This window comes from Mus musculus, chromosome 4 (genome assembly GCF_000001635.26).
Source record: "Mus musculus strain C57BL/6J chromosome 4, GRCm38.p6 C57BL/6J".
Classification (NCBI taxonomy): domain Eukaryota; kingdom Metazoa; phylum Chordata; class Mammalia; order Rodentia; family Muridae; genus Mus; species Mus musculus.
Window position 1 is genome coordinate 92,348,339 of NC_000070.6, and position 26,342 is coordinate 92,374,680.

The following is a 26,342-nucleotide window of genomic DNA, read 5'->3' on the forward strand; positions in this document are numbered from 1 at the left end:
ATATATTTATACACAATGCTTACCCAAGTAATTATTTTTAACAATATTGTGTATCTTCCTAATTTATGAAACAAAGTTTCAAAGCACTTGAAGTATATCCTAAATGATATTATATCACTCCAATATAGTCAACATTAAGTATAAACATACATTTAAACATACTAAAAAGTATCTTTCACTTACAAATACAAAATGTTACAAATTGAGGAAAAGGTAATTATAAATTATGCTATTTGAACTTTATATACTTGGGATTTCACCCAATATGTGTCATTTTGTGGAGATCTTTGATTGTAAATGTGCATTTCAAGGGGTTCTTTACTCTCCTCTGAGAGGATGAAGGAAAAGGAATGAAGCTCTGAGGGCCAGCAAGAATGGAAACAAGCAATCTCAGAAGGTGGAGATTGGGGGGACCCCCTAGAATGCACCACTGACCTGAGAGGTGAAAGACTCTCAGGACTCAAAGGGAGGGACTGTAGATGAAATGCCTGACAGTAGTGAGAAAGAACTTATAGAGCCCACCTCCAGCAGGAAGTCAGGGCATCAAGTGAGGGAGGTGTTGCCAACCCACAGTCAAAACTCTGACCCATAATTGTTCCTGCCTGAAAGAACTGCAGGGATGGAAATGGAGAGGAACCTGAGGAAAAGAAGGTTCAGCAATAGGCCCAAAGTGGGATCCAGCTCAAGGGGAGGTGCCAAGGCCTGACACTATTAGTGAGGCTATGGAGGGCTCACAAAAAGGGACATATCATTACCACACTCCAGAAGATCCAACAAGCAGTTTAAACAGTCAGATACAAATATTTGCATCCAACCAATGGACGGAAGCTGCTGACCCCTGTGGTTGAATTAGGGAAATGCTGGAAGAAGCTGAGGAGGAGGGCAACCAAGTAGGAGGACCAGCAGTCTCAATTAACCTGGACTCCAGAGATCTCTCAAACACTGGACCACCAACAAGGCAGCATACAACAGCTGACATGAGATTCCCAACACATATACAGCAGAGAACTGCCTTGTCCATGTTCAGTCAGAAAAGATACACCTAACCCTCAAGAGACTGGAGGCCCCAGTGGATTTAGAGTTCTGGTTTTGTGGTGGGGTTGCGGGGGGCACCCATGTGGAGACTTTGGTTGGTAGGAGGTGTGGGATATGGAACAGTCGAGGACAGGGAAATAAAATCTGGAGTGTAAATAAATAAATAAAAGATAAAAAACAAGACACACTGTAGTAGCCAAGAAACTTCAAGTCATATTTCCTGTTATAGAAAGATATAATAATATCCATAATTGCGCATCTTCTGAAACTATCTGACCTGAAACAATACTCTCTAAAGCATCAGTAGTCAATGACTGATCTGGGGAATACTTTGTCACCAAGGAGCTGATTCATGTACATGGCTATTTATTTAATGGATTTATGAGTATAGTACTGCAACCCCCTCCACCCAGACTGGCCTATCCAAATCTTTGTTAGATCCTTTACACACTCTGGAACTGTTCACCAGTGCTGCTTCTTTGTCCTATGTGTACCCTGCCCGTGATCTATTTATAGACTACTGGTCCTTAGATGCCTCTCTGGCACTTCACCAACAGAATCTTTGTGCATGTGTAACGTGTAATCATATTTTGACAGCAACTTCTCTGTGATCTTGAATAACGTATTTCTGCAGTTCTCAAACTTGAATAGCACACCTGCAACATCTGTTCTTTTTGAAAGGTATTGGCAATTTTGTATGTATTTGTTTTGTTCTTGTCTCCTAGTTTCATCTCTTTCACACCACACCATCTCTCTTAAAGATGCAGCATGTCTCTTAAAGGCAAATCTATCTTGTCCAGTGCTTCAAATATTTAAATCTTCATTTATTCTCAAGCCAGGAAAGGCTCTATGAGCCAGAGGAAAGAGAAAACCAAGATTTTTAGTTTGACATGCTCGTAATTGTATCACCAGAAATATAAGCTCATGTAGTCAGATTCTACTTGCATTTGATAGCTCATTTCCCTCAATTTATCAACATCCTCTTAACCTACAAATATATATAAATACATGCATGTATAAGTGTATGCATTTACATGTGTGAATGTACATAGTGGCAGTTAGGATTAGCTCTTTCAAGTAACTGAAAGCATTGTCAGCAATCTGACCAAATTTTCTCCCTGAAATTTTTATTCATTCAATTTCCCTTTTAGTGATCCATTCTATTGTTTATTCAATAGTATTCACTTACCACTTCCAGTGAACCAAATTTGAAATCAGTGGTGTGAATACAAGAAACCCAATATATTTCCTCATTGAGTTTATAATCTATATAGACAGACAAATAGTTATTGAATAAATGTAAAACAAATATGTGACTTGCAGGTTTTAGATGAAATAATCAATGTTATTTTGAGATTATGTAATATAGTGTTTGACCTGAGAAGTTGAGAAATAAATAAATGACTATTGATAGAATTTTTTAAATGATTATTCCAAATAGTACAAGATGTGATGCTAAGATATTGTTGTGAAAATATACTGATTATAGTTCCACAAAGAATGTGAAATGTGAACAGGAGGAAAAGGACCAAATGGGAAGCATCTACTATCCTGTCAGACACAAAGAAGCACCTGTGTGAAGACTAGTATTAACTGAGATGGCAGAAACACCCTTATCTCCCTGACCTCAAATAACATCATAGAAAATATCATTGAAATTAAACTTGCCCCTTTGGTTCAGTAGAATCATAAATAGTTTTGAATAAAGAATGTTTTCTACAATCAGATACATTCTGTCCGCTGTGGGGTTACCTAAAACCTCACACACAATAAACAGATTGGAGAGAATGGAAGGAAGAGGCAGAGCAAGGGTTCCACCGCTAACAACATAGATCAAAGTGTTCAGAAACAGAACTTGACATTTTTGGGAATACTACTTAAATACAACTTTAAAACTCCAGAGAAACAGTTACATATATCTTGTATTGAATGAAAACTTTAAAACATGGAAACGTCTCAAGTTTGAAAACTACAGAAATACTTTAAGACCACATTGAAGTTGCTGTTAAGACACGATTACATGTGCACAATAAAAGTAAATACTAAGTAGACAGTTATTTGATATTAATATTTTATGCACTTTTATATTGCTTTGGAGAAAGAAACACTAATTCAATATCATGAAAATTGAACTAGATAAACTGTAAAGCTACCCATATCCTTGTGCTTCTAAATCGGCTCTTCACCGACATCCACATCAGCTCTCATCCAGTTACAAATCACTGTCTTCTTTGCTAGCAGCTGAGGCCATCATTTGGACTGACTCTCGAGCTCCAACTGATCAGGATGTTGAAATTTTCTCTTTTGAAAAATGTAAAATGTGGTTTTGATTTATAAATGTACTCAGAGGCACAGCAATGGGCACTGAAATTATTATTTTTTAAATGAAATAAAAATAGGGCTGACAGGGTAACAACCTTCACAGCAGTTATTATTATGTGTTATTATTAGGCTCAGCATGTGGTGACATTTTAGACTCTAAATCCACAGAAATACATCTTAGATCATGGTTAGTCCAGATGCTAAAAGAAGAAAAGTGAAATCCTGTTCTATGGATTAACATAAAAGGTTTTTCTTTATTTTTATTTTTATTTTATCAAACAGGGATTTATTATATAGCTGACTGAGTCCTGGAAGTCACTATGTAGTCCATACTAGTCTTTATCTCACAGAGATCTTCCTCCCCCTTCCTCCCATAAATTGGGATTAAAGGCAAGTGTCATCACAGCTGGCTATGAGTTTTTAAAAGAATAAATTGAGAAACCTAAAATTGTGTAGTTTTTGATAAAGACTGGAGTAACCTCATTCCTAAGGTTAAAACAGGGCTAAATTGGTTGTTTTGTTTTGTTTTGTTTTGTTTTGTTTTGTTTTGTTTTGTTTTGTTTTGTTTGAGACAGGGTTTCTTTGTGTAGCCTTGACTGTCCTGGAACTCACTCTATAGTGGCTGGCCTCCAAATCAGAAATTCACCTGCCTCTGCCTCCCAAGTGCTGGGATTAAAGGCGTGTGCCAGCACACCTGGCTTAAACTGGGCCTGATTCTCTATATAGTATATTTCTGAGGTTATTTATAATACAGACTATTCCAAATATGTCTTTGACAATTCCTCAGAAATACTCTTGGTGACAGATACTATTTGTTAACACAAACTGGGACTTTTTGTTTTTATTGACAAATAGTATGTCATCAAGAATATTTCTGAGGAATTGTCAAAAACACATTTGGAATACTCTGTTTTATATATGACCTCAGAAGTATACTATATAGAGAATCATTTTCTTTGAGTTGCTAACACATAGCCAAAGAGAATTAATATGAGTAACAAGATGACTTGTCTTTCAGGTAAGAGACTTTTTTGAGCATTTAAATAAATAGCACCCAAATAAACAACCCAACTCTTCAGAAGAACTCTTATTATGCTACTAGAAATGTTTTGAATTAAAAGGAAACAATGACCATAGATTATATGTGTAAAATCAAGGTATAATGATGGAGTAATTGTAAATATAAGAACAAAACAGAATATTATATAATTCTACGTTCTGGTCAGGAGACCTGTGTTTATAGGAAAAGAAACTTAGAGGAAAGAAACTTAGAGAGATCTTCCTAAAAGATCTCTCTAAGATTTTCTTTCTTTTCTTATCTATAAAATGTGATAGTAAGAAAAACTTCCTTGGGTCCCATGTGTGATACCATGTGTTTTTCAAACCAACATTTATGCTAAGCAAATTAGCATTTGAAGTAGAAAATTGGTAGTAGGCATACTTTCCTCCTGAAAATACTTAAATATCAGAGACCAAAAGAAGACAAAGATTATTGTTATATAGCATAACATGTTTTTATAGCCAACATTCTATATTCTTGGAAATTGCTGAAAATCATAAAATCTTCGGAAGAAGAGCAAGCTAATGAAGTTTGTCATATGAATACTGTTCAAAGAAACCTCAAGAAAACCCTCAACAATAGCAAAGTCCTCCCCGATCTTGATAAAGCTTTCTGTAATTTATCTCAAATAAAGTAACTGTAGCACAAGTTAGGGGAAAAAATGTGATAGTAGAAGTACCTACTGTTAGCATTTTTTCTAGGCTCCATGCCACAGTTACCTTTCATAACTGTTGCCTCCTTCTCCTCCTCCTCCTCCTCCTCCTCCTCCTCCTCCTCCTCCTCCTCCTCCTCCTCCTCCTCCTCTTCTTCTTCTTCTTCTTCTTCTTCTTCTTCTTCTTCTTCTTCTTCTTCTTCTTCTTCTTTTTCTTCTTCTTCTTCTTCTTCTTCTTCTTCTTCTTCTTCTTCTTCTTCTTCTTCTTCTTCTTCTCTCTGTCTCTCTCTCTATCTCTGTTTCTCTGTATCTGTCTCTGTCTCTGTCTCTCTCTGTCTCTATTCCCTGCCTAACTCCCCTTCCCATGTCCTAAATAAACTCTATTCTATACCATACCCTGTGGCTGGTACCTCAGGGGGAAGGGAGGCCTCAGCATGGGTCCACAGTGGTACACCTATCCCCACCCACCTCACACCCCTACCCCCACACCATATCACCCCTCTACCAAACATAACCCTGACTTCTTTTTCTTTTATACAACCCAACACTTAACTTCATTCATTTGTTGTAACGATTTAATTATATAATATAAGATTCAGCCCTCAGATCCATGCTTGACCTGCCATCCACTCAGCAAGTTGGAAACTGAAAGTAATGGGACATTGAACTCTCAGTTACAGGGACTAATTTACTCTCTACCCAAAAGTTAACTTTACTACAACCAGCAATCATTACTCTTACACAAATGTTACTATAGTAATATCGTTTAGGGTGGATGGAGAAACCTTTTAAATTAAGTGAATAAAATGATTTAATTCTTTCAAATAAATTTTTCATGGAAACAAAGGAAGCAGGAATGAGTTAAAGGACTTATCTCCTTAACATTTTTTAAAAGATTCATTTATTTATTTTATGTATATGGGCACACCGTAGCTGTACAGATGGTTGTGAGTTCTCATGTGGTTGTTGGGAATTGAATTTTAGGATCTCTGCTCACTCCAGTTGGCCCCGTTTGCTCAGTCCTTGCTCGCTCTGGCCCAAAGATTTATTTATTAAAATAAATAAGTACACTGTTGCTGTCTTCAGACATGCCAGAAAAGGGTGTCATCTTATTACCAGTAGTTGTGAGTCACCATGTGGTTGCTGGGATTTGAACTCAAAACCTTCAGAAGAGCAGTCAGTGCTCTTACAGGCTGAGCCATCCTGCTGCCCCTCCTTAACATTTTGTGAGGAAGGTAAATGGCAGAAACAGGAGTGTAGGTAGAATAGGGAGAGTGCATCATCCCTCATCCACCCTTAGTACATTGCTACACCATCCATAGTTGCAAGGTGTCAGTTTTCTCTTCTAATCAGGTCTCAGACCGGGAGAGATAAAAAGTAAGGAAATCCTACAAAACAACTTTTTTCTGTCACTGGAAAAATCAATGTGTCAGTTATCACTGATTTTTCAAGTGTATAAGAAAAATTTCAGTCTATATTGGCCCAACAAATTCACATGATAGTTGAAATGAATAACATGGAAGAGATCTATCTTCTATAAATTTAATGGATATTATATAGTTCTATGAGGGGAAGGAAAATGTGACTGGTTATGAATTACCTTCTGTAACAAATATGATGTGCTTCCTCAAAACAAGCCAATTATTTTATAGTGCCATTTTCATATATAGCCATAGAGATTAGTTTGTCCCCGTGCTAGAAAAGCAGCCAACACTTATCTGGCTGCAATGCCTGTTTTTTGTGATATATTAATATATGTATTAGATATATTGTATATATAAGCATATATATACAACAATGAGAAAGATACTCTTCTGATTACTAAAACTCAACAGTATATGCAGGCTGTATTTTCTCATTATTCTATCTTTTTGCTATGATGAGTGTCTTAGTTAGGGTTTTACTGCTGTGAACAGACACCATGACCAAGGCAAGTCTTATAAAAACAACCTTTAATTGGGGCTGGCTTACAGTTTCAGTCCATTATCATCAAGGTGGGAGCATGGCAGTATCCAGGTTGGCATGGCACAGGAGGAGCTGAGAGTTCTATGTCTTCATCCAAAGGCTGCTAGTGGAAGACTGACTTCCAGGCAACTAGGGTGAGGATCTTATACCCACACCCACAGTGACACACCCATTCCAACCAGGTCACACCTATTCCAACAAGGCCACACCTTCAGATGGTGCCACTTCCTGTTCCAAGGATATACAAACCATCACAATGAGTGACTGGTTAAGTATGTTTAGGCTGCTGAGTATCTTTAGTTCTTGTGCACATGAAAATACTGGTTATATCATGGAGCAAGGTTATCTGATTGACCAGAGCAATGAGCTCAGATTTATGAACCCTGGGATTACCTATCTTAATTTTTCTCTTCTTGAATTCCATGTTTGAGCAATGAAAAAAGTTACCAGCATTTTCCCCCCATCTCCTATTCTTATAAGGTCAAAATTAGATGGAGTTATGAAAGTACTGTTTGGAAGTATAACTGCTTATTATACAAACATTTAAAAAATATATTATCAATCTAGCAACTTAGAGTGGTGATCTCCTATATACTTTATCAGAAGCTCAACTGAGCATTTTCTCAATGAATCTCACCTGGTACCAGTGCAGACTGATTTTTTTTTTTTTTTTGGCAGAGTGCAGGATCCACACAGACACTTTGTCTTCTTTGGTGTACTCCCTCAAAGAATGACAAATCAGACATCTTTAGGAGATAAAATATAAATTACCCTAGAAATTAAAGTATAAACCTGTAGAAATTTATATGTGCAAACAATGTTAGCACACTTTTTTTCTTCTATCTGTGTTTTAACTATTGGGGATGGTGATCAATTAACCTTTACTAAATTATTTCTGTAACTCATACATTGCAGTAGTGCTAAGAATACACTAAGAGACAGAAATAATGTTGTTCCTATCATTTTCAGGTTTGCTAATTTATCAAAGTATAGCATTAAATACATAATTAAACCTGTTCTATATCATTAAATAACTAAGTGTGTTACAAATCAGTACAAAATTATGAAAGGAGGCAAAAGAAAAAGACATAGTGGAAACTTTCTTACATAGACACACACACACACACACACAGAGATCAACATTTCCTATTATAGGCATTGTGGACTTTAATGTTTTAAATCCATTAACACATAAATTATTCTCTAACATTGTAACTTTATCTCTAAATTCAATAACTGGGCAATTTCAAATTTTAACATATTTTTAAAAGTATCTTGAAAATAATAACTACAATGATGAAATAAAATCATCTGTTACATTTGTTAGTATAATTAGGATCTTTACATCTCCAGGTCTCATTGACAAATATATGCAGCTATTTTGCATATACTTTTCTATGCACATACATTTTATAAATCAGTTTATATATGCACAAAAATGGACATAAATTCAGATCTCAGAACAGGTTTCCCTTGTCCTCCTTTGGTTAGTTCATTTATTAAACAAAGGTTATTAACACTTCTCCAAATATTTCAGTTCTGGGTTAAAAGTAGCATTAATAGTATTAAACATTTAAAAAATTCTCTTTGATTTGAAAAATATGCCTTTCGTAATAATGAATTATTTTCTGACTAGTAAATGGTTAGTCTGTTGTGACACATGACTTCTAGATTTATACATGTATTGTGTATCTATTTCTTACATCAAACCCAATGTTAACATGTTACTTTTAGGGTTTGAAATCTTAAAAAGGTAAATATTGGATTCATACAATGTATTATATATATATATATATAAGTAAGTATAGTTATATTAATAAATAGGAAGCCAGAAGTGGATGCCTCCTATACCTTTTGATTTACTGAGAAGAGTGTCTGCCTTTTTCTTACTCAGCTGACGCAGAGACTGTTTCTGATCTAACTTTGAGGAATGACTTCACAAATGGCTTTAGAGGCTTCTGCAGAATAAATGCAATCTGAGTGATAAATTTTCAGTTGAATCTATAAAATAAATTTGACTGTTTATGAAACTGAATATTTTCTGATATAATGTGATATTTGTTAATGTTTAACAAACTCCACTCCTACTGATCAAATCTAGTTAGTTGCTTGCTTTTAAAGTAAATCTTTAAGTGGAAGAGCTATATCCCTTTCTTCATGGCTCACTGTTTTCATTGTCCAGAAGTTTCACTAACTGTGTCAGAGGCCACCTGGTCCTGGTCCACAAAGCTAAGTCTTCACTATATGTTCCTCTACAGAATGCTTATTTTGATCCATGTTACAAGATACATGACTTGGTCCTAGTCAAACAGGGAAACAGCACTGACAACTTAGATCCCTAATCACATAGTCCCATGACAATTTTATATCTGAGTTCAGAGTAAAATGTTTGACCTTTCAGGGTTTTGTCTTTTTTTTTTTTTTAACAAATTTTTATTAGATATTTTCTTCATTTATATTTCAAAGGCTATCTTGAAAGTCCCCTATACACTCTCCTTGCCCTGCTCCCAACCCACCCACTCCCACTTCCTGGCCCTGGCATTCCCCTGTACTTGGGCATATAATCTTTGCAAGACCAAGGGCCTCTCCTCCCAACGATAGCCAACTAGGCCATCTTCTGCTGTATATTCAGCTAGAGACATGAGCTCCCTTCAGGGTTATTTATTAAGTCTCTAGATGTGGGGCAGTGGGTTGCACACAGACAGCCTGGTCTCTGGTAGAGCAAAGATCTAGAACCCCGGGGGACCCGATGGGTGGTGATTTTCACCTACATGGGACAGAAGGTGTTCAATCATGTCTCCTGGACCTCTGGCTTCTGTAGTAGTTACTGCCCCCAACAGCTCCGCAGGAGACATGTGTAACTATCAGTCATGCAGACAATGTCCCAAGCTCCTGGAATTCTGGCTAGACTCCACCCCCACAATTACCTGACCATAGCTAAGTATGCTCCTCCCCGTAGTTACCTGACAAGAGCAAGATGATCCAGATCACTATAAAAGGAGCCTCTTGGCTCCTCATTGCTCTCTTTAAGCTCTCACCTTTCTTACTCTCTAGTACCCCCTTCTCTATCTCCCATCCCCCTCTCTCCACATGGCCATGGCCTGCCTCTCTCCCTCTTTCTCCCTTCTCTCTTTCTCCCTGCTTTTCTACAATGAAGCTCTAAAGCCTCAGACTGTCTCTGTTCATCAAGGCCTGCTGGGCTTGAATGATGGGAAAGGTTTTCCCCTAACTGTGTCTAACCTCCCTCTGGGAGACCTTCCTGTGTTCCAGCCACACACTGGACCAAGGACTCTCGCCCATGTGGGAGCCACCCAGTGCCCCCTCTCTCCCTGCCCTCTCCTCCCTTCGTCCCCGGGGCTGACCGAGCCGACCCGGGCCCCCATTTTGTTCTCAGGTCTTCCACAGTATCCACTGTTGTCTGGGATGCCCGAGACTGAGAACCTGTTACTTAGGATTGCCCCTTGTCCATGCCTGGAGAGCTGGGATTCCATGGCTTCCCACAGCCAGACACCCACCAGGGGCCATGTGGAAAGAGGGCGGCAGTCCTTCTGCTTCTGCCTGCCCAGAGCACCAGAACTCTGGCAGGATGCGGGATTTCTCCCACTCCTTTTCTTTCCCCCATACCCACTGCCCAATATCTAGAAATCTGTGAGGGTCTATTATTTTATGGACAAAGAATGAATAATTCTCATATACCTAGTATGTTTTGAAGAATATATAAAATCATGTAGATAGTTTATCATGTAATAATCATATGTTTTTAATCTTGTATAGGGGAAAAGGCAATAAATATCCATAGGATATTAAAAGCACATCTTCTCAGAATGATGTATTAGCCTGCTGACATGGTATGAGTGTTTCTGGGGTGAGCTAATAACAAACGGCAGGTTGGGTTGCTTATCATAGAATGGTAGGCTATCGTTACTTGCAAGCATCTTCTTCCTTTCCACATCATTCACAGATTGGAACAGGATTTGTTCTTGTCTTTAAAAGATTAACTCACAAGTTCTCATTGACATCTGTATTTGGAAGTGTAGTTATGTGTGGTGTTCATTTTTCTCTAAGGGCACAGACTCATCTGATTCTGCTTTCTTGAAATAACATCAATAAGAGACCATTACAAACTGTTATAACTGTAGTCTCAGTATTAATGTATAAAGAATAAATAAGCAAAGTTAAGTTTTCCTGTAATAATATATAGAGGTTGCTCTACTTCTCCTCATAATATATGTTCGTATTCCATGGTGAACTTCATCATTTTAAGTGCAATTTCTATTTTTTTTCAAATTAAACAAAAGCTTGTAGCCTCTCTGAAATATTTACTTTAATATTTACAGAGAAATTTTATGATAATGGATCAGTACTCCCATAATATGTGATAATGACAGTAATTGCTTCTTTCTTGGACAGTTACATTATTTGAAAATTTGCAGTTAAATACATATACACATATACATATACATATACATATACATATACATATACACATACACAATCACACACATAAACATATACATAATGTATATATTTTTGTTATAGTTATGGTTATAGTTTCTCTTTTAGGACCTATTTTTTATATAGTGATGGTCTAATTAACAATGCTAATATTGGTTCCATTGCATGGAATAATCCTTAAATCAAATCAGAAAATTGTTGTTAATTACTTCCCTAACATTTGTGTCTGAGTTTCAACAATGAACCTATTTGTTTCAGGTCATTCATTATTATAGCTCTCCCAGTTCACATGTGGGTGAGATTAATAACTGCTTTTCAATTTTGATAGTGTAGTGTGATAGTTTGAATAAAAACGATCCCCACAGACTTATAGGGAGTAGGATTAGTGGGAGGTATGGCCTTCTTGTGGTTGCTGTGCCATGTTGGAGAAAGTATGTCAGTGATGGTGAACTTTGAGGTTTCAGATGCTGGATCCAAGCCCAGTGTCTCTCTTTTAATGCCTGTCAATCCAGATGTAGAACGTTTAGCTACTTCTCCATCAGCATAGCTGTCTGCATACAACCATGCTTCTAGCCATGATGGCGATGGACTAATCATCTGAACCTATAAGCAAGCCCGAATTAAATATCTTTCTTTGTAAGAGGTGCTGTGGTCATGGTGGCCCTTCATGGGAATAGAAACTCTCCCTAAAACATGTACATATTATCTTCCAACACTATGAATTAGTCAGAAAAATGAGTTACATGAATCTCCCTGTCCAGTGCCTATGACAAACCTACAAACAAACAATAAAATAAAGGACAACAATGGTCGTTGGGGGAGGAAGGAGGGGACTGTGAGTGTCCAAGTGGCATGGCATGGTATAATTTTGAGGTAAAACGACAACCTCCAATGTTAGCTTTTGAATTCTACCTTATTTGAAATGTGGTTCAATGTTTGTCTGATTCTTTTGTTGGTAGTAATTTTGTTGTTTTGTTGATTTCTTCATGTTGTGTTTGCCAGCGTAGATATGTTATGAGCTTCTGAATATTTTCTTAATTTTGCCTCCCATCTTCCTATAGATGCACCGGAATTAAAGACAAATGCTATTATTTCTAACTCTTTATGGGTCAATGGAGGCTCTCAGATAACTAGGTTTCTTAAATGATAATTTAAAGATTAAAAAATATTTTCTAAGTTTCCAATGTCAGGTAACATAAAAAGAAGACTTAGACCATCATAGTTTTTTCTTGCTTTGAAGATAGCTAGTAGCACACATACATTGGAAATAGACAATAGCTCCTCAATTGGACTTAAGTCCCACTCAACAAGAGAAAAATAAGGCATGATTCTGAGAACCTAGATATTAACGAGAGACAGAGAGACAGAGAGAGAATGTGATACATTTACACAATGGAGTACTACTCGGCTATTAAAAACAATGAATTCATGAAATTCTTAAGCAAATGGATGGAAATAGATAATATTATCCTGAGTGAGGTAACTCAATCTCAAAAGAACACACATGGTATACACTCACTAATGAGTGGATACTAGCCCAGGAGTTTGGAATACCCAAGATACAATTCATAAATCACATGAAACTCAAGAAGACAGAAGTCCACAGTGTGTATACTTAGATCCTTCTTAGAAGGATTATCATATCAAATTACCCATGGGAGGAGATACAGAGTCAAAGTTTAGACCAGAAACTGAAGGAAAGGCCATCCAGAGACTGTCCCACCTAGGGATCCATTCCATACACAGTCACCAAAACCCAGACACTACTGTGGATGTCCCCAGTTTTCAAGACAGAGTTTCTTATGTCCCAGCAAGATTAAGTTATCTTGTAAAGAGACTATCACTTGATCCTGCTAAAAACTGTTTCTATTTCATAGCTTAAATTTAAAAATAATTATATTTACACTCCACTTTCTTTTAGCTATTAAGCTAGAAGAAGAATTTGAAGTGATTTTAACTTATGAATGTGAAAAGAAGAGAGAAGACTTATACTATAGCATTCAGTATAGTTACAGAATGTGTTATAAATGTGAAGGTAGCTACCAGAGACAAAATTCTGCCATCCCCAGGAAACAATCCCTTCTATACATGATGAGTGTTAGAAAAACTTTAAAAATATTAAGATTTCCCTGAAAGGTTGGAAATTTGTTTATATGTAGTTAAAAACACAACTGCCAGGTAATTATCAAGGAATAATATTTGGCACAGTGGTGACTTTCTGTTCCTTTTAGGAATCATGGAATACATAATGTACAGAAGTAAATTGAGCTGAAAATCAAGATTCTGAAACCAAATTAAAATAACTACAAGCATATATGTTTTGGTCCTTCGTGTTTCCTCACTTTAAAAGGAATCTATTACCAGCATTTAATATTACATGTACTTTTTATAATTTTTGTACAATTTAGGAATAACAGCACATATTATTTTATTTATACCTATCCTGGTGATTTTGACCAGCCCATAATTTGGTTCAGTAGTCAACTGGGATACAACATATATTTAGCTCTATTAAGTAAACAAAATAATATTATTCATGACCTAGCTTAATATTTGCACTAATGGAAATCAAAGCAGTGTACCTGATTTTACAAAATATTTATCTAATAGAGGCAGACCTAGAGAACAGACTTGATGTGAAGGTATTTGTTCCACAAACTGATGTAAGCATCATTTTATTTGATGCTGGAAAAAAATCTGGACCATCATACCTTCTTTAGAATGCAACAGATGATTTCAGTTTCTATTTACAAGTGCTTCCAATATAGAATCATAATATGATTATAAATTAGTGTTAGGGCTGGTGAGATGGCTCAGTGGGTAAGAGCACCTGACTGCTCTTCCGAAGGTCCAGAGTTCAAATCCCAGCAACCACATGGTGGCTCACAACCATCTGTAACGAGATCTGATGCCCTCTTCTGGAGTGTCTGAAGACAGCTACAGTGTACTTACATGTAATATATATATATATATAAAATAAAATAAATTAGTGTTAGATTACTTTTGGACACCTGCATGTCCTAGCCAGTGTTTTGGATTATTTGTGAATACCACTTATGTCTTTATGGGTTTTTTTGTTTGTTTTTGTTTGTCTGTTTGTTTTTGTTTTTTTGAGACAGGGTTTCTCTGTGTAGCCCTGGCTTTCCTGGAACTCACTTTGTAGACCAAGCTGGCCTGGAACTCAGAAATTCGCTTGCCTCTGCCTTCCAAGTCCTGGGATTAAAGGCGTGCACCACCATGCCCGGCGTCTTTATGTTTTTGAGTAGTCAAACATTTATTATTGAAAGAGAAGTAAGAGGGAAAAAGAAAGGTGGAGATATACATGCTTTCCCAAAGGACTTTAGAAATCAACCTGAGAATTCAACATATGAGGTAAAACTTAAGAGCTGATTATTTTAAAGTGTAGGCTGACAGGAATGGAAATAAACAATTTTTGTTACATTTACCATGACTTTAATTTGATCTTCTTTAAAGTGAGATATGGAAAATACAGGTTACATTTTACAAAAAGACTAACAAGTCCATTCTTTGTATTCAACATCAGGTTTGATTTCTTAAAATGAGCAAAATATAAATAGTAGTAAACATTAAAATTTTCTAATAAAGGTTAAATATTTTAATGTCCTAGACTAGTTCTAAGACCAGTGATAGCTAAAAATCAAACTTAAAATATCAAATTATGGCTATGATCTCATGGTGAACTCTATGTGGAAGGAAATATACTGCATTTAATTTAATGTCTAACTCTTTTATAAATATCCAAGAGGGATGAGCTAAAGCCAAGTTGGAAATACCAGGAGAACAATAACAGAAAGTAAAAACAATGAAACAGGCTTGGCAGCATTGAAAATGAAGAACTCATAACTACACACAATAGACTTCACTGCTCGCTGGTCTTCAGATTGCTTTCATACCCCATGGAATTGAACAAATAAAGCCAAATACATGCCATTTGAAGGGAACAGAAATATCTTACAGTGGGAAATATTCTAGGTGGCAGAAAGAAAAAGTTTCAATAACTCAAACAAATGAAACATTACTCAGAAATATTTAACAATAGATCTTTAAAGTGAATGGTTAAGAAACAACATATGCAAAATGACTTGGCAGGTTAAAATATCATGACATTCATATTGTTCCTTTTCCAAAACATTAATATGTAATTTTGCAAGGAAACTACATATCTAAAACTTTGAAAATTGCAGTTTCCCATAGATATACTTTGATAAATACAAGCATATAGTTAACATATATACTTAAATATGCTTTGAAAAGTACTATCAACCACAATGTTTACCATAATATAGATAAAATTAGGTACCCTGCTTGGATGTATACAATGCCATTGTAAAAATGAGTGGAAGAAGTGCTGGAAAAGAGATAGGGCATTGATTAAAAAATGAAAGGACCACAAGCCAACATACAAATGACCAATTGGTATAGAATAACCAGTATCTAGGGTAGACCATGGGGAATTCCATATCTCTAATTCTCAACATTCATCAGTTGCACAAGGTTCTTTGTCTAGGACTGGAAAGCCATGAGAATTTTTCCTTCAAGTAACATTTTATGGATTGATGAGGTTTTATTTACACAAGGAATATGTGTGTATACCAAAACACACATACACACAAATATTTACACACACAGAGACACAAACACAGACATACACAAATTCATATACACACACAAACACAAACACAGACACACACACATACATAAACACACATACACAAATTCATACACACACACACTTGCACATGCGCGCGCGCGCGCACACACACACACACACACACACACACACACACACACACACATTGTGTATTTTAAAAAACAAACACTCTAGAGGAATTTTAATCTAGAATCATGGCTGTACTGATCACATCTAAAAACCTTCTAGGTCTGTGTGATCCAGCTATAATGCAGTCTTATACACACAGTGCAGTGAGTGAAGTGCAGTATAGTTGCATTTGTTCGTGAATTCATGCAGTTCAGTGCAGGTCATTAGAGGCAGTTGAAGCCAAAGACTAGGAAAGAGCCAGAAGATTAGATCACATTGCTGGAAATGGTTTCCAGCCAACCAGAACAATTCAATGAGAAGCTGAGAGAAGTTAGATTGAATGAGTCAGCTTGGAGAGGAGTTTGAGACAGAACAGTTGAGTTGAACCAGCCAGCCAGAATTCAGAACAAACTAGAAAGAGTAAGCTTATTCAACAGTAAGCCTCTAAGAAGAAAATTATGTTCGGCAGATTAAAAATTACATTTACAAATTACAGATTTTTTCCATATATCATAAATGCTTTAAAACTATTTAATAAATGGAAATTTCATGTGTGAAAACAATAATCATGTTATAATATTTATTTTACTTTACATGAATAATAAAGCAATTATGGTAGAAAAATGAACTACAGATAAGCTGTATGCAGTTTTTAATCTGTGTATCTATCTGTATCTTTTATGCTCCACCATGATCTTCTTTTTTATTATTATTATATATTTTCTTTATTTACATTTCAAGTGTTATACCTTTTCCTGGTATCTCCTCCAAAAAAACCCCATCCCTCCCTCCCCGCCCCCACCCTGCTCACCAACCTACCCACTCTGGCTTCCTGGTCCTAGCATTCCCCTACACTGGGTCATTGAGCCTTCACAGGACCAAGGGCTCTCTCATTGATGACCTACAAGGCCATACTCTGCTACATATACTAATGGAGCCGTGGGTCCCTCTATGTGTACTCTTTTGTTGGTGGTTCAGTCCCTGGGAGCTCTAGGGGTACTGGTTGGTTCATATTGTTGTTCCTCCTATGGGGCTGCAAACCCCTAAGCTCAAGAAGAAGGAAGACCAAAGTGTGGATACTTTGGTCCTTCTTAGAAGTGGGAACAAAATACCCATGGAAGGAGATACAGAGACAATTGTGGGGTGAAGACTAAAGGAAAGAACACCCAGAGTCTGCCCCAATTGGGGATCCATCCCATATAAAGTCACCAAACCATGATCTTCTAAACTAAATTAATTTAACATCTGGAGAGATGACTCAACTCTTGTGAACACTGTCAGCTTTTCTATAGAACACAAGTTCTAACTTAGCACCCTCAGGCTTGCTAACAACCATCTGTAACTCTTACTCTGGAGCCCTCTTTTTTTAATCTCCATAATCATTAGGTAAACATATAGTGTAGAGTGATACGTGAAGACAAAACACTTATAATAATGATGATGATAATAATAATACTCTCTATAGAATGGCATGTGAAGAGGAGAGTTGACCTAAACCTATTTATGCATCTCTTTCCATCTCATCTAAATATTAAATATAAAACCTTGCAATGCTTCTTCCCTCCCAATTTACTTGTTCTCCAAAGTTCCTGCACTTATTTGTGTCCTCCTCTCTGGGACAATTCACTTGCAGGTAAACATTTTTACTTCTGTATCCTTATATCTACAATGATAATCCAATAATTCAAATTTGCTGTTTGAATCTCATGCTGTTTCTCATTATAATATTTACAGACAAACTCCAAGTATTCTCTGACATCTTATGAAGTCACACACTGGCATGTTTCTAGCTGTTCTTGAAGAGATTTTTTTCACTGGAATCCACCAATGAATGGATTATGTATTCGGAGAAAACTGATAAATACATGGCAGGAATGACTGATTCCATGAATATATTTCAGGATGTGGGAAGCCAGAGGAACACAGGCTTTGTGGTAAGAAAATGAAATCTATATAAAGAGGTATCAAGACGCTTCGAAGAGTATCAATTTCAGGTTGTTGCTGCCTCTTAGGTGAAGGGACTATGTCATGAAAATAGCCTTGGTATATGACAGGGGGGCTGGGAAAGTGTAGCATTTAATGTAAATAAATAAATTAATTTTAAAAAGGATATCATAAAGGATGTCTGAATCTGTCATTTGTAAGTTCAATTTTCAAAAGCTATTTGTCACATTCAGTTTCAGTTTCTTTTGAGTCAGGTAGGTTGATTCCCATCAAGTTTATTTCTTATAATGACTTTTTTAACATAAATACTCAAAATAATAAGACAAACATGTCTTTTAGTATTTTGAGTAAATCTTTATATATTCGGGTCAACACATACATTCTTTTGATTCTTCTCCTTTGTCTATGTAAAATAGAAATGTTATGGATATGGAATCATTAAACTATGAAAATGTAATTTGTAGTATATGTCATGAAATTTAAAGTATTGAGTAATATAATGGTTTATAGCCCCAAAAAGTAGTTATGACAATTTTTAAAATTCCCATTGTACCATTTTTAGAAAACCAACAAAATACTAACATTGATATATTATAACTAAGTTTGTTTGCTATATTATGTTCAAAGTCTAATTATTATTCAGTAAGTCTTATGCTAATTACTTACTATTGTGTAGGATGATATTTGTCAATCCTTTTGAAGCATTTTGGATCACAGGATTGAGTCAGATCAACTGTATAAAATCTGGCACAATAGTTTTCAAAATAGTCACTTTTTTATATCTTTAATTTTTTTACAATCCATTTATTGTCTTCCTCCTGCTCTGCCCTCTGAGAGTTCCTCATTCCATTCCTCCTCCCCCTGTCTCCAAGAGTATATCTCCCCCTCCCACCCCTTGCTAGGCCTCCCCACTCCCTGGGTCTTAAGTCTCTAGAGGTATAGGCATGTCTTCTCCCACTGAAGCCACACCATAGACAAAGTGTTGCTCTGCTGTATATGTGGTGGCTGCTGCTGCTGCTGCTGCTGCTGCTGCTGCTGCTGCTGCTGCTGGTGGTGGTGGTGGTGGTGGTGTGTGTGTGTGTTGTGTGTGTGTGTGTGTAGTAGTAGTAGTAGTAGTAGTAGTAGTAGTAGTAGTAGTAGTAGTAGTAGTAGTAGCAGCATATGTAGATATGATGTGTGCTGGTTGGTCACTCAGTGTCTGAGAGATCTAAGGGGCCCAGGATATTTGAGACCAACTGGTCTTCATATGGTGTTACCTTCCTTCTCAACTTCTTCCAGCGTTTCCCTAATTTGACCACAGGGGTCCCTGACTTCAGTCATTCTAATGATTTGGTGTAAGTATCTACATCTGTCTCAGTCAGTTGCTTGGTGGGCCTCTCAGAAGCAAGCACCCATGCTAGGCTCCTGACTGCAAGCACACCATAGACACAGTAGTAGTGTCAGGCCTTGGAGCCTCTCATTGAGATGAATACCAAGTTGGGTCATCATTGGACATCCTTTCCCTCAGTCTCTTCTCCATTTTTGTCCCTGCAGTTCTTTTAGACAGAAAAATTCTGAGTCAAAGTTTTTGACTATGGGATGGCAAACTCATCCATCTACTTGATGCCTTGTCTTTCTTCTGGAGGTAGACTCTAAGACTTCTCTCTCCCCAATGTTGGGCATTTCATCTAAGGTCCCTCCCTTTGAGTACTGAGAGTTTCTCACCTCCCAGGTCTCTGATACTTTTTAGAGGGCTCCCCGACCTCCTAGCCCCTCCCCCAAGGTGGCATATTTCCATTTATTCTGTTGGCCTTCAGTGCTTCTCTCCTGTCTCCCCCCTCCATACCTGATCATGTCCCTCTTTTCCCCTTCCCCTCCCTGACCCCACCAAGGTTCCTTTCTTCTCTGCCTCCTGTAATTGTGTTCTTCTTATCATATGGGATTGAAGCACCCTTAATTGGGCACTTCTTCTTGTTAACCTTCTTGAGTTCTGTGGATTTTACCCTAGATATGCTGTCTTTTTTTAGCTAATAAATACTTAGTAGTGAGGACATACCATGTGTGTGTTTTTGTGTCTGAGTTACCTCACTCAGGATGATATTTTCTGGTTTCATCTATTTGCCTGTTAAACTCATGATGTCCTCATTCTTAATAGCTGGATAATATTACATTGTGTAAATGAACCAATTTTCTGTATTGATTCTTTTGTGGGACATTTGGGTTACTTCCACCTTCTGGCTATCACAGATAAGACCCCTATGAACATAGTGAAGCATGTGCCATGTGGTATAATGGAGCACCTTTTGGATATATGTCCAGGAGTAGTATATCTGGGCCATCAGATAGATCTGTTTCTAATTTTCTGAGGAACCTCCAGATTGATTTCCAGAGTGGTTGCACCAGTTTACAATCCTACAAGTAATGGAAGAGTGTTCATTTTTTTCCCACATCTTCACCAACATCTGCTGTCATCTGAGTTTTTGATCTCAGCTATTCTGATTGGTGTAAGATGGAATCTCGGGATTGTTTTGATTTGCATTTCCATGATGACTAAAGAGTTTGAATATTTCTTTAAGTGCTCCATGGCCATTTGAGATTTGAATGTGACTATTTTGTCACATTAGTTGAGCAAGACTCAGAAGGTAGAGGGAGACAGGCTGCTTGGGTCTGGAAAGCTGCAGAAAAGTAGGAAATTTGCCCTTTTTTCAGTTATGGAATTTATCTTCTTAGGGAGGACAGAAGAACCAGATAGGAAATATGAAACTACAGTATTGCAAAACCGAAGCTAGCAAAAATGCTTTGAAGGCTGGGTTCAATTACAAAGGAACACAGATGAAATTCAGTTCATAGAAGTGATGTAATGTGCACATCTAGTCACAGGATCATGGAAAAAAGAGTACTATTCTCAGATCTGAAACATCAGTTTTCTCAGTTAATACAACCTAGGTTCTCAAGTCTTTTATATTAAATAGAGAGTTAGTATAACTCTACCAGCTACCAACACAACAATTCATGGATTTCATGTGACGGACACAGCATTACTCAAAGTTCAGAATACCGGATGCCACTATGAACAAAACAAACAAACAAAAAAAGCCATAACCATGTTGGATTTTGTTCATTCAAATTCAAATTATACCTTAGGTACAAATTCATTGACTCATGAAATAAAGTTGGGCAGCTTTTTCTATAGTGTCTATAATACCTAATAAACACAAGCTTACTAAGATGAAATAATAGGAGATATATTTGATTCTTTCTATTTCAATATACTCAAATAATTAATTTAATTATTTAATCTCAGTTTTTGCATCTCTGTAAACATTTATGAATCACTATAAGTCTACAAATAAGCTGTACTTTAAATGTTGTGTATACTATTAGTTCAGTCTCCTCAGTAAATTGTTTTTAATAAAGAGAGGAATAATAGTTTAACCACCATATGAATTGATTATTGATGTGCCTTGATGGAAAGAAATGGAAGATAACATGCTATTGAGGGTTATTTTAAATATTTCTGTCCTAGAAAGTTTGAAAGAAAAATAAATGAAGTAGTTAAACCAAATTTACATTAGATGTAATTAGAGAAACTTATAAGATAAACTTCTTATTGAGTTCATTTCACAATGAAAAATATTTACTAGTTACATTCCATTGGTATGTTTCACAGGGCGTTATTTTAGATATATAAAAATCTTCTCAAAGACCTGTTTTTAAAAGCATGAAAAACATAAATTAATCACTTAGAGGCATATAAAAAGTGGATTACTGTAAAAGCATCTGGCTATACATAGATCCTCTTCTAAACAGAGTGTGCATAACTGTGTTTAAACTGCTGTGACAGGACAGAGGGTAATCAGTCCTGACTAAGTAGCCATGAACACAGGTTGAGCTAATTCATGCACAAGTGTGTGTAGTCAAGTCAAACAGTATCATTTATGGACTTGTTCCTTAAAATAGTTTGATTATTTTAAATTCCCAAGATACAGAAAAATAATTCATTTGTTACCGAACTAGTATTTTTCTCTTTATTAAAAACAAATCACTAAAAAGATTAAATTAATAGTTCATGTAACAATTAAAATTCAACCAATTTATAACTCTATGTTGATTCTAAATATAAAAATAATTTTCTATATATGAAAATAATTAGTAGTAGTATAAAATAATTACTAGTACTATGTATAGGACCATTATTTTATACATTTTTATTTTCATAATTATCTATAAATAATTATAATATATAAGTAGTATTGATTAAAGTATATTTATATATACAGAGAGGAGAGAGAGAGAACTAAGAGAAGGGTTATAGTTCATGAATATATTTTCCAGAGTTTTGATTATTTAGGCAGTATTAGAAAATATGTATTGGCTGAGATCTCTGGTGGAGATATTGTAATATAATTAGAGCTCAGAAGATTTTTAAAAATATATTATGTCCTGAAACCTTAATTTCCAAGTCAAGCAGGTAGGTATGCAAAACCTCATCTTGCTTTTTGCAACATTCTAAACAAATGCATCCTTCTTCTTACTGTTCTATAGGGGTCCCTGACCTCTGTCCAATGGTTGAGTTTGAGAATCTGCATATGTCTCAGTCAACTGCTGTTAGAGCCTCTCACAGGACAGCCATGCTAGGCTCCAGTATGCACACTCAACATAGCATCAGTAATAGTGTCAGGGTGTCTGCCCATGATATGGACTTCAAGTTGGGCCAATCACTAGTTGGCCATTCCTTTGGGCTCTGCTTCATTTTTGTTCCTGCATTTCTTTTAGACAACAGCAATTGTAATCCCATTTTGGTTGGTATCTACATCTGTCCACTGTGGGTCCTGTATTAGAACCCACTGTACTTCCTGTACTGGAAGTGGTCTTGTCAGGTTCCATATTCATATTGTTGGGCAGTTAGATTAAGGTCATCCACATTGACTCCTGTGAGTCTTCCCCATTCCAGGGTTGTGGAACTTTCTAGAGGTTCTCCTCAACGCCTCTAGGCAGTTGCATATTTCCATTCATTCTCCTGCCCTTCTGGACATCTGTCCTCTCACCATACCTGGTCTTGACCCCCTTTTCCCCTCCCACTCTCCTTTCTCCCTCTGCTTCCTATGATGATTTTGTTTTTCCCTTAAAAATGAGATTGAAAAAAAATGAGATTGCAGCATTCTCACTTGTGGCTTCCTTCTTGTTGACTTCTCAGGAATTGTGGGGTGTTATTATGGGTATTCTGTACTTCTTGGCTAATATCTCCTTATCAGTGAGTAGATATTATGCATGTTCTTTTCGATCTGGGTTACCTCACTCAAGATAATATTTTTTAGTTCCTTCCATTTGTCTGCAAAATTCTCGATGTCCTTGTTTTTAATAGCTGAATATTATGCTGTCTTATAAATGAACCACATTTTTTTGATATTCTTTTTTTCTTCAGTTGAGTGACATCTAGATTGCTTCCAGTTTCTGGGTGTTACAAATAAGGCTGCTATGAGGACAGTGAAGCACATGTCCTTGTGCTATGGAGGAGCATCTTTTGGGCATAGGTCCAGGAGCAAAATAGCTGAGTCTTCAGGTAGAACTGTTTCCAATATTTTGAGGAGCTATCAGATTAATTTCAAGAATGGTTGTACAAGTTTTCAATACCACCAGCAATGCTCTTATGAAAGTTAGGGGAAGGACTGAAGAAAATGAAGGGAAATGCAATCCCAGAGAAAGACCAACGGTGTCAACTGGCCTGGACCCTTGGGAGATCCCAGAGACTGAACTGCCAATCAAAGAGCATACTCGGGCTGGTCTGAGCCTCTGGGCACATATGTAGCAGAGGACTGCCTTGTCTGGCTTCAGTGGTAGAGGATATGCCTAATCCTGTAGAGACTTGATGCTCCAGGGTGGGGGGAATACCTGTGGTGGGGGTGCCCTCTTAGAGGCAAATAGAAGGGGAAATAGGTGTAGAGGACTCTGAGAAGGGAACCAGGTTTGCAACATTTGGGATGCAAAATATAAAATAATTAATAGAAAAATAAATTATTGTATATTGATAAAATAATTTTAAAATTCATCACTTTTTCCTACAAAAATAAATTCAGAATGATGAAGAGTAATTAGAAAAGGCAAACAATAAAGTAAGCCATTAATATAAGATATAACTCAAAAGCAAAACAAGTCACAAAACACAAGTTCTGAAATGTCTAATATATTATACAAAAGAAGAAATAAAATTAGATCAGATACATTTCAAATCATTGTATTCACAAGTGGAAGTAGCACACTGAACTTAATTGATATGTACAACTAGGTAATTAGCCAATTCAGAGAGAGGAAAAGATATTGGGGACAGGTTGAGTTTTCTGCTTTTGATTCACATATATGTGAAAGTGTGGAAGATATTCTAAAATGTCTTATTTTTCCAGTTTAGGCACCACTCATGTGTTATAAAAGGGAGGGAGGCATGGGGATTATTTACATGATGAAATAGTTCAGAACATCTGTGGAATGGGCAGCTTCACGTGACACCATTTCAACAGTGATTTCAGTCCACGTGCTTTCCAAGAATGTTACCATCTCTAAATAAGAAATAATCCTTGTCTTCTACTACTATTTTGGTGCCTCCATAATCTGGGACTTTGTCCCCAACTTCACACTTACAGGCTAAATTTCTCCACCCTTTCTGTTCCTGATTCCAAAACCACAACCGTTGCTTGCAACATTTTTCCTTGAGACTTTTCTAGAAGCATAACTCCACCTTTGGTTACAATTTCGGCAGCACTTCTTTTAACCAACACTCTGTCAAAGAGTAGAAGAAACTTCCTAAAGGCATGTCTAGCCATGACTCCGTGGCAGCTCTGGACTCTCCCCAAATATCTTATTGATTCGTATATTATGTTCAGTATGGAACATATAAACAATATGTCCGTTTTCATGTCATTATTAGTCATGTTATTCTAATGTTTATTGCAATTAATTTTTTCTCATTTCCTCCTGTTTCCATCACTTCTTTAAAATAAATGTCTTTTTCTTTAATTTTTATTGGTTATTTTTATTTATTTACATTTCAAATGTTATCATCCTTCCTGGTTCCCCCTATGAAAAACCCCTATTCCATCCTCCCTCTCCCTGCTTCTATGAGGGAGCTCTCCCACCCACCCACTCCCACTTCCCTGCTATAAATTCCACTATGCTGGATCATCAAACCTTCACAGGACCAAGGGTCCCCCTTCCCATTGATTCCTGACATGGCCATCCTCTGCTAGATATGCAGCTGGAGCCATTGGGTCTTTCCATGTGTACCCTTTGATTGGTGGTTTAGTCCCTGGGAGCTGTGGGGGTCTGGCTGGTATATTGTTGTTCTTCCTATGGGGTTGAAAACCCCTTTAGCTCCTTCAGTATGTTTCTTAAAGACATTTAACTTAGTTAAAAGTTCAATATATTAAACATAGTTTTTAGGCATTTAATTGAAAGTTATGGTACTACAAATAATCTTCGTTATAAGTACAAGGAGATTCTGTGGACTATGTCTTTGAGGCTTATGGAATAATTGAAAAAATTGTTTTAGCAAGTAGATCTACTTTTTTATCTTCTATATGGAAACTAATATTAAGGGACTTCTTTTTAATCACATGATAGGTATTGTTTGTTAGAATGCTGAAGACGTAATTCATTATACACTTGTTGTACCATTTCTATTTAAAATCCTTTATCCATTATCTAAGTGATATCCTAGCCTTTTCTTTTGCTTACTAATTTGTAGTTTTGGGACAAGTCTCACCTTGTAGTCCTGCATGGTCTGATACTTGCTATTATAGCCCAGTCTGGCCTTGAACTCACAGGCATCTGTCTTACTCTGCCTCTCCAGTTGCTGGGATTAAAGGCATGGCCACCAAGCATGGTTTAATCAGTGAAAATATATTTTTGCTAGTTTTACTTCAATCTCTTTTATTAGCCTTCTTTTCTTAAAGCTCTAATTACCCTACCCTTAATTTTCATTTGGAAATCTAAAAACCTCTGTGCATTTATGACTTTGTGTGCTTTCCAAATGCCTCTCCAGCCCCTGAAACTAATATGGTTTGTTTAAATAAACAATTTTCTGTTACTCTGACAAAGTGTCTAAGTTGAGCATCTTAACCAAGAATTTGGTATGGCATCAGTGTCCTACCCAAGAA

General features: G+C 36.6%; 1 pseudogene; it reads right to left on the reverse strand.

Annotated features, from left to right (window-relative positions):
• Window positions 1–24,712: 24,712 nt before the first annotated feature.
• On the reverse strand, window positions 24,713–25,010 carry Gm12638 (annotated as a pseudogene).
• Window positions 25,011–26,342: the final 1,332 nt, after the last annotated feature.